At 48.5% G+C, this 9806-nt stretch overlaps 1 long non-coding RNA gene across 2 annotated transcripts; it reads left to right on the top strand.

The window, feature by feature from the left end:
• The first annotated feature begins 618 nt into the window (after positions 1–618).
• LOC311421079 lies at positions 619–6446 on the top strand. 2 transcript variants are annotated; one of them, XR_014684683.1, is made up of 3 exons: positions 619–653; positions 4051–4221; positions 4319–6446. It is a non-coding gene; the product is annotated as an uncharacterized lncRNA (long non-coding RNA). The 2 variants fall into 2 exon arrangements; XR_014684684.1 differs by lacking the exon at positions 619–653 and adding an exon at positions 2394–2574.
• Positions 6447–9806: the final 3360 nt, after the last annotated feature.

The following is a 9806-nucleotide window of genomic DNA, read 5'->3' as shown; positions in this document are numbered from 1 at the left end:
GGCCCTTGGCCCCGCAGCGGGAGCTGGGTGGGTTTGGTGGTTGGTGACAGCGTCCTCCTGTGTCGGGGTGCCGGAAGATGAGTTTGGTCCTTCCCAAGGGTGGGGAGCCTCTCCAGTGCCTGGTTTCTTTCCTAAAGCATTGCACCTCCTGCAGTGATGCTGCTCCAAACCTCTGGGGCCAGCAGTCACCACTGCTCCCTACACACTCAGCGCTTATGACATAAAAATTCACTCTCATTAAATTCAGAAGAGTCCCAGGCCAGTGCTATACAGAGTAGCACCTAGAGAGCTTTGCAGATTTACATAACATAGCAATTGCCACTGAACTAAACTGAATTAAAATACTTTAATCTTTCTCAGCAAGTCTTGCATCCGGTGCAGAGGAATTGATGGGAATCTCTCTGCCCATTTTTCAGAGACCTAGAACGGGAGGCAGAACCCAGCACAAGGTGCGATGTAGAAATTAGGGATGAATTTGACCCAGGTGCCTCCAGCTCGTCAGGATTTTAACCAGCTGCTCCCAAACTCCAGCAACACTTAAATTCTACAGGTGTTATACATTAATATATATGTATGGATATATATGCATATATATATATGCAGATTTTAGTTTAGAGCTCCCCTGTAGCTATGAAGTGGTGCAGCTGGATGTGGTGAGCTGACCTGGGCTCGATGGGGCCATGGGTAACTTGTTACCTTGCTGGGGCCTCACCTTGATGGCGTTCAAAGCCGGGGCCTGTAGGCCTGGCCTTTGGGCCTGGTTTTATAGCAGCCATAGCGTGCTGCTCCTCTTGTGTCATGCAGGAATGGCTTGTTTTGGGGGTAGGAGGCTGGGTGCTTTTCCTTAATGGGGGGTTGGTGCTGACAGAAAGGGAAGGTCAGTCCCTGTGACGTGGGGCTTGGTGTCTGCCCCGCATCTCCCTGCAGGCTCTTCCCAGTTGCAGCTGGGCCTGCGGTACTGGGATGTGTTTCCCTGCTTGTTTTGGGCTGGGCCCTATCCTCAGATGCTGTTTTGGTGATGGTGTTTGAAAGATAAGGGTTTCTGTGCAGCTTCTGGGATTGGGTACTGGATCAGAAAAGCATTTGCCATGCAGGTGGGCTGAAGTGTCTGGTGGTGGCTTTGGGGACCTCCCCTAAAAAAGGAGGCTCTAGAAGACCTCAAATGGTTTGGTGGAGAGGTTGGTGAGGCTGAGGCAACCGTTAAAAGGATGCTGCTAGTGGTGCTGAGTACTGGGGTGGATTTACTTTATCTCTAGGTGAGAACAGGCTGAGGGTGGGAGAATGTGGTGAGCTTTCAGATGAAACAATCAGCCAGGGCCCCAGGTTGTACATGAACACTGCCTTTCTGGTGAAGGTCTTTGGGGTCTAGAGCTCAGAAAGCCTTCTGCAGGAGTGCCACCTGGAGAAGGTGTGAGTGCCAGGGTGGGAAGGCACAGAGCAGGGAAAAACTGGGCTGTAAGGGACTGGGCTACCTCTGTGAGCATGGTGTGGAGGGCCGGGTGGCCAAGGAAAGAGCTGGGCAGGCCCTGCCGAGGCAAAAAGGTGCTGGTAGAACTCGGAGAGTTGAGTCCACTTCAACAAAGCCACTGAAAAGGTTGGTGGGCTTTGTAAGTGCCTCGTGCTTATTGGGTTTTGGACTACAGGGATGTGCTGGAAGTAACCCTGAAGCTTGAGGAAGCTTTGGGCATGGCTTCAGGAAGGGACTTTTGGAAGTTTTCCTTGAGAGTGGTGTATGCTGTGCATCTCCCATTCCCAGCTGGCTTGTGCCCTTGGTGGTCCTGGCTCCCTAGCCACTATGACATTGTGATAGGAATTGCTTTGCTTCTCTTCCTGATTATTTTTTTCTCCCTTCAAAAAGAGGAAAAAAAAAATTAGGTATGAGATCTGTCCATTAATAGCTTTATTTAAAGCTACATTTTATTATCCTCCAATTTTTCTCTGTGGTTAAGAACTGTGGTTAAGAATCATGGTGTTAACTCTTTTCTTAATGCATATATTCAAAAAGGTAATAATAACGATGAATTAGTTATAAATCATTCAAAGACTTCTATGGAAGACAAGTGTTCAGCACCGTGTTTAATGGCCTCTTTATTAGAGAGAGAGGAATTCCTGTGTCAAATATTAGTGTTGGTACCTCCAGCTAGGATAAAACTTCATGGCCTCTGTGAGTCCTCAGAGCTTCCTGCCAGCCAGGAGTCCCCTGTGCAAGGGGTATAATTATTTTAAGGCAGCAATTCCAGATAACTGCAGGGCCCTACACACTGATTCATGGAGAGGGAATGACTGGTACCAGAGATGCAGTAGGCTGGTTTACCTTCCTGTTTCTAAACTCTTCTTGCTAGGCTATGTGCCCTGTTTATTGCTGCTTTCCTTTCTTTTCCAACAGACCACAATCCAGTTTTGCATGAGTTCTGGATCCAGACTTCTGCCTCCACAGTTTCTCCTTCCTTCTGAGAAAGGGCTTATAAATAGGATTGCAGAAGTCAGCTGTTATCTCTGCATCTCTTCAGTTAAGAACTGAAGAGCATCCTTGAGGAATATTATTTGCAACCATTTATACCGTCAGCTATAATTGTGAGTTAATTCATGCTCATTAAAGTCTTCTGAGGTACTTGATGAGAAGCACTGCAGCAACACAAAGTATTTCTTGCTGTTCAAGCTGCTTGCAGCAGTGAAGCCATCACCATTTGTCTTGGATTGATCTTTTCCCCAACCCACCAGGAGTGGCTGGGAAGACATCAGTACCAGCTGTCCTCGGGAACAAAGTCAGAGCTGGGTGTTGGGCTCCTGACAGGAATTATGTGCCATGCCCTAGTAGCATCCCAAACGCTGAACAAAGGAACGAAATTTTAAAGTAATATGCTCAAAAATGGCTTGGCAGAGGAGATGCAACTGGCTGCCTTGACATGTAGGTTATTTAGCTGGGAATTTATGTGTCAAAAGCTTAAAAGCTTCACTGAAGCAAATTTAAGAAAGCACCATGTTTCCAACTAATTAAGTAATGTCAGCCAAATATAATTTATTTCTCACCATCACTCATGTCTACAGCAGAACTATCTCATTTTTGATTTCTAATGACTTTTTCTCTCTCATTAATCTGACCATGAATTATTTTTTATATAAGTCTTTGGCATTGAAGCAAAGGATTTTCTTTTTCTTTTAATATCCAGCATCCCTGGGTAGTTCTGCATTGCACTTGGAGAGGGGCAGGGAGTCCAGCCAGGATTTCATGGCAGGACTGTAGCTTCCCTCCCCAGCAGCCCTGGTAGGATTTGCCCCACATCTTCCTCAGGACCCCAGCTTGTCCCTGCTCCCCTAGGTTCCCCCCTGTTTCTTCTTCTGGCACAAGCTGGGTCCACAGGCTGTGCTGTTGTTTGTTTTAAAGGCATTTTCCAGCAGTTTGCAGGGAATTTGTCATGTGCCTCCCACAGACTGTCTGACTCCTCACTGTTTCCTACCACATTCCCTGCTTGTCCTGTAGATGCTGGCTGTTGCAGAGCCTCAAGCTCGGTTCCTCCACCTGTTGTGTGTAGCTCTGTCCCAGGCATGGGTGTCCTGGTTTTTGGAGGTGTTGGTCTTCCTGGTTTACTGCTTTGGTTAACATCTTGGTATTATTTTATTGTTAAGTATTTGTTTTCTGAAGCTTAGCTTATTTCCAAGTCCCTAGAGCAAGCCCTTAAGATAGAGTCACTTAGGTGGGAAGAGACCTCTAAGATGATCAAGTCCAACGACTAACCTAGCACTGCCAAGCCTATCACTGAACTGTGTCCCTAAAGCTCCACATCTACACATCTTTTAAATACCTCCAGGGATGGTGACTCAACCGCTTCCCTGGGCAGCCTGTTCCAGTGCTTAACAATACTTTCAGTGAAGAATTTCCCTAACATCCACCCACGGTACAACCTGAGGGCATTTCCACGGGATGCTCCCATTCAGTACTTCCTTAGACTGTATCAGACATGTAGTTTGCAGCCAGCAGCCCATCTCTGACCCCAGACAGCTCCAAGAACAAGGAGCTGGAGACCGACTTTTCTGGTGCGCTGCTCCCAGGTGAACAGAGCAGAATCCAATTGAGAGGTGCTGTTCTGCCTGGCCTTCCTTCAGCTGTGCATTGGGGTCTTTTCCCTTGTCAAGGCACACCTAGAACATAACCTGAAGTGACAAGTAAACACCTCTTCTCATGAAACATCCAATCCCAGCTGCACATCAAAGGAAATTTAGGTAATCTAGAAAGGCAACCAATTATTGGGTGCTTTACATATATTGCCCTGAACCTCAAAAAACAACAACAACAAAAACCTTCTTTGTTTCCAAGCAGTGCAAAAGCAGAGCCTGCTGCTCACAGTCACTGAGAACAATCCCTCTGCATCTATCTCCCATGGGAGGAGCAGCAGTGTGCAGCCAGCCCGGGTTGCTGCAAGGTAACTTGGCTGGCAGATGACCCGGGCAGACAGCGAGCACTGCTCCGACACCTCGGGGAGAGCAGGAGGGAGTGTGCAGCCAGGAAGGCTGGGCAGGCAGGGCCTCAGCTGGCGGAGCTCCACTGCCTTCAAAGGGTGAGCTGGGGAGGAAGCTGGAGGCAATAAACAGATCGCTGGGGAGTGATATGGAGAACGGGTAAGGGATGCTGCAGATCCTGCCTTTCTGTGCCCTGCGCTTGGGCTGCAGTTGCTCAGGGGTATTTCATATGCAAGAGGATTTCTGAAACCCAGTGGGTCATGCCTACTAAGACAGTGCATAATCAAGAGCTCTGGCTAGTCAACCATATCTAGCTCAGAAGCTTTCATCAGGACTGAAAAAGCACTTCTGGCTGTTTTGGGAAAAAAAAAAAAAAAAAGTGACCTGCAGCTCAGCATTTCCCTACTGCTTCACTGACAGCCTTCAAGTGGAATATGGATACAGCTGGTGTGGATTTCCCATGTTCTTCCTCTCACCTCTGTCCTCTTGGATGATCAGCCAGGCTCCTGTGCTGAGTTCCACGAGCTGAGCTCACAAAGGAGAAGGGAAAAGGGAGCAGGTTCATCATGTTCGTGTGGCTTCGGACCACAAAGCTGGAGGGCTCTGGCACGTGATCTCACCGCTAAGAACTGGAAAAGGCTCCAGACAACCTGGTCTGGACCCAGGGATGCACATCTTAAGGTGGGCTCAAGAGAGACCATGCTGTGAATGACCTGCTGTAGAAGAGGCAGAGCTGCTCCAGTCTATGTCTTAGTCTCCCCTCCACTTAAACAAAAATGATTTTTTTTAATTTTTTTTAAAGCCTGACAAGCAAAACTCCCCTAGAATCCAAAGGAGATTTTTGTGACTCACTTCTCCCTGCATGTTCATTGTTTCCTATGGAAAATGCAGCTTTGCAGAATCTTCCGTGTAGCTAAAAACTAAGAAAACAACTTTTTGGAAAATTGAGTGGCACTAATGCTTCTGCTAATCCTGACCCAGCATAAGGCAGCCAGATGGGGCAGTGGGGATCAGAGCGAGGACCTGGAGGGCTGGCTGTGTCCCTGCAGCAGGCAGGGCGGTGACAACCCCCTGACCCCACTGATGGCTGGCAGGTGAGGGTCTACCAGCAGGTATGGAGATGTGCTGTCACCCCTGGCCTGTGTCCAAACCTCTGGTCACTGCTCTTCAGTGATGAACTAACCCAGAATCAACTGCAGAAGTGTCAGGCTGCACATGGATTTCTTTAATCACAAGAAAAAGTGAACTACAAGCCAAGTCCAGACGCAGCTTTGCTAGGGGAAGCTCCAAAGCACAGATCTAGGGCCCAGCAGCACCAAGCAAGCCCGTGCAGGACAGCTCCACCGGAGTGCAGCGTCTGAGTTAGCAGATGCTGCCCCGAAAGCTGGGTCTGCAGCCACGGGCAGCTGTGGGTGTGCGGCATCTCCAGCTGCACTGCGGGCTGCCTGATGCTCAGGGGGTCCTGGGACACGCCCAGTTCAGGGTCAGCACAGAGTAAGGCTTTATTCTGTCACCAAATTCCAATTCCAGGGCGGAGGACCAGATGCTCAGCTTGGTGCATACCAGCCTCGCTCCACACACTGCAGCTGAGTCTTCAGTGGAGCAACAGGGCCTTGGCAGCAGGGTGGGAGCTGCTTCGAGGGGAAGCACAAGTCTTCAGAAGGCAGCAGGGAGTTCCTGGGCAGGCAGGTACTTTGCTGCTGCTCCATCCTGAGCAGCCCTGTGTGACTGGTGGGGTTTGATTCGTATTCCATCTACCTTGGCCTGGCCACAGAGGTTGCACAAGAAATCCAGCTGGCTGTCAGGCTTCGGGAAATTCATGTGCCATGTGTGGGGCTAGCATTATCCAGCCCTGGAGGGGTAACAGCACAGGGATCTCATTACACTTCCTCTGTGTATATTTGCTTTATAGTGCTTTGTTTGAGAGCATGCTTGGAAACTCAGCTGTTGTGCTGGAAAATATACAGTATTTGTGTATCAACAGTGAATAACTGCCTGCAGACAATCCGAGGGATGTCATTCAAGCACACGGTGCTATGGGGTGCTTGGGGTGAGGGGCCTTGCATGGGACTTCTCGAAACAAGGGGCTGACATGTGGGGTGCTGGGGTGCAAGGACTGGACTTGCTGAGGGAGGAGAGTATCTGAAATTCTGGCCAAGTGTCCCCAGGTGTCTGTGTGCTCTTTGTGGCAGAGCCTGTGAAGAGCCACCACTGGAAGGGACAAACACAGGCTCACTTGGAGCTCTTCAGAGATGAAGCCAACAGACCCTACGTGTGGGTCTGTGTGGATGTCCAAGTCAGTAGGATGTTCCAGGTGAAGAAAGCCACATTCAGAAGCTGCAATGCTTTCAGGGTCTCAGCTTCACTTTCTGCCTTTCTCAAGGCAGGATAATAGTGGGAGACTGATCTTCTGGGTGTCGCTCAGCTTTTCACAGGCACTCTAAAAGATTTACAGTGAAGCTTTTCCCACCTCCATCCCCAGTTCTGTATGATCCCATTTTCAAAAGCACCTTGGGCACCTACGGAAAGCTGATGGGAACCAGGTTCCTACAGCCTGCCCCTATCTTGAAAATATAAAAGTGATTTACTTGCACCAACGCTGCTGGCAATTAGATGCCTAGCTGCAATCAGGGCTTTGGGACTGCTCACTTCTGCAAGAGTTACCTCAGTCATTTAAACTCCAGGTGCTTTGTTCATTTCTCCGGTTCTTCACAAGTCCACGACCCTGTTAGAAGGTCATCTAAAAAGAGGAAACAAAATCCCACATTTTGGGAGGTCTGGTTCTTGTTGCTGAATTGTTTGGATGATTTTTGGCAAGCTGATTACCCTGCCTGCATGCCTGTGTTTTGTTTCTCTCCTGAAAGCAGCAGAGAGCTCCCGGCATCGCCCTAGCTTGCCCTGTCGACGTCGTTAATTCTGGGGCAGCGCTTGGCTATTGCAGCTGGGTGCACATGCATCTCTCTTGCTGCTCACCACCTTCGCTCTCTTATTTGAAAGTGTAAATAATGATGTGTCCTGGGAATAAACAATACGTTCAGGAAGAGCTTGTACGTTGGAAAAGATTGACTAATACTTGGCAAGGGCAAGCTGGCATAGCTGTGTCGACTTCAAGGGAGCTGTATTGATTAGCATTAGTGATGCAGCTGGCCCTGTTTCTCCAGATGTTCTGACGAATGCTTGCAGATAATGAATCCTGTCTAGAAATCTGGGGAAATCTGTGAATGTTTGTGGGATAAAGATGTTAGAGATGGTGTTACACGGATGACTGTGCCCGGCTCTGGGCATGGCTCAGCAAGCAGTCTCACTCCTCTTGGCAAGGCACCGGGTGCTGCCGGAGACACCCCGACTCAGCTGCAGACAGAGCTGCTGCAGCCGCTGCTGAAGGTGAATTTATCAAGAGAGCAATCGGAGCTTGCCGCTTCTCATTGCGTGTGTGTGACATAAACATCTATTATCTTCATTTGTAAAATTTCTCCGCAGCTCACCTCAGGGCAGATACTTCTGAGAGCTCAATTACAGGCAGTTAGGTGCTTGACAACACTGCTGGCAGATGCTAGCAGGGTACGGGCGCTGAATCGCTGTCAGACAGCAGATCTCTCTGTTTATTAATGTACTGTCATCAAGCAGTGCTTAAAGTCACCTGGGAAACTGCTGGGTTTCTCAAGGGGATGGAAAGGGATGCAGCCTCAAACTGAGGTCTCTGTGGCTGGTGCAGGATGTCCCAGGAGGTCTCCAGCACCACTGAGACCCTGTGGGATGGAAGGGCAGCATCCCAGCCTCCTGGTCAGTCCTTGTCCCCAGAAGCCATGCTGCTCAGACCCCAGAAGTTTCATCCTTGCTGCGCAAAGAGGTGAAGCAATTTAGCCAAGGACACATAAATTTACCCAAGGACATGCAGAAAGCATGTGGCAAAGCTGGTAACAAAGGTGGGTTCCTGCCCTTTCAGCCCACAGCTTGTTTGCAGCATTCAAGCAGATAAAAATCCCATCTGAGGGCTGGACCTCTGCCCTTCTGGGTAGTCAGAGAGCAGAAAGCCTGTCCTGTGCCAGGGCCATCGGCTGAAAGACACCTTCTGATGCCCAACGGGATGGTCCTTGCTGTCCTCCGCCTCGATGTCTCTCCAGCTGAAGGATGACTTTGGGGAGAAAGGATCTCTGTTGGCTCACAGCACCCGAATGATGCCTTTCTGTGGCAGCTCTCTGGCAACCTCCTGCTCTGCTGCCTCTGACAATGAGTGTAGGAAGGGGCTAAGAGTCTCCTGATAGTGATCTGGGATCTCCTAAAGTTTTATTTATTTAAAGAGACTTTCCTTCCCCTTCTAAAAGGCAGTGGAAGGGCTCTGCGTGGCCAAATGGCAGCAGCTCCAGTGATCAATCAGTTTCTCCTAACGACCAACATCCTGCAGCGGTGAAGGGCCACGATCAATCACTACCTATTATTATTACATGATGAAATTCTAATTATGGGAGGGAAACACCGCATTGCACTCTCACATCTGTCTTCCAAGAGCTGCACGCTCAGGTGGCACCCTTCAGTCAAGTTCAGCAGAGTGGTGATGAAGGTCCATTAACCCCCCTTTATCCCCGCTGCTAGCAGGCAAATCTCCTCCTGGCTCAGCACAGGAAGGCACCAAGACAGAAACAAGGGAAAAGTGTGCAGGAGAGAGGTCATTGCACCAAAACTCTTCTGACCAAATTCACTGAGTGTCCTTATGGCCTCACGGGAGGCAGACCTGGGCATTGTGCAACAGTACATCCCCGTATCAGCTCTTGTTCTTAATGAATGAGCCTTGATTTGTGCAAAAAAACTGTGTGTTTTGTGTTGGTGGGGTTTATGTTGTGTGTGTTGTTTTTTTTTTCCTCTGGCAATTATAAGCTTTTTTTTTTTTTTTTTAATGAAAACAGCTTGAAGTTCTTGGCAGGAAAGAGGAAAAGAATAATCCTCCAGAGTTCTGTTTACCCCAAGATGAATTATTTTGCTAGAAACAATCTGGAATTCAGAAGTGCTTCATTTGATGGGCATGCTTAAGAGTTTGACTCTGTTTTGAAAATACCTAGAAAAAAGTGCCTTAAGAATTTTTTCCCTTCTGAGAAAAATGAATGAAGTATTTTATAGTTGGCCAAGGAATATTTTTGTTTAAAATATTGGTCAGAAGCTTCCCACTTACTTTGAAGGGGTCAAATATCTGTCAGACATGAACCTTTTGTGGGACAGTTGAATGGATTTAGATGACCTCAAGGTCCCTTCTAGACTATCTTCTGTGACCCTTTGACATTAATCTTTGTTCTAACGGCCTGATCATCAATTATCTCTGGGTAAAGGAAAATGTCATTTGATAATACTCCTGT

Source organism: Aythya ferina (assembly GCF_964211825.1).
Source record: "Aythya ferina genome assembly, chromosome: 18".
NCBI classification, from domain to species: Eukaryota; Metazoa; Chordata; class Aves; order Anseriformes; family Anatidae; genus Aythya; species Aythya ferina.
The sequence above is the reverse complement of the archived record's forward strand: the minus strand, read 5'-3'. Positions and strand labels throughout refer to the sequence as shown.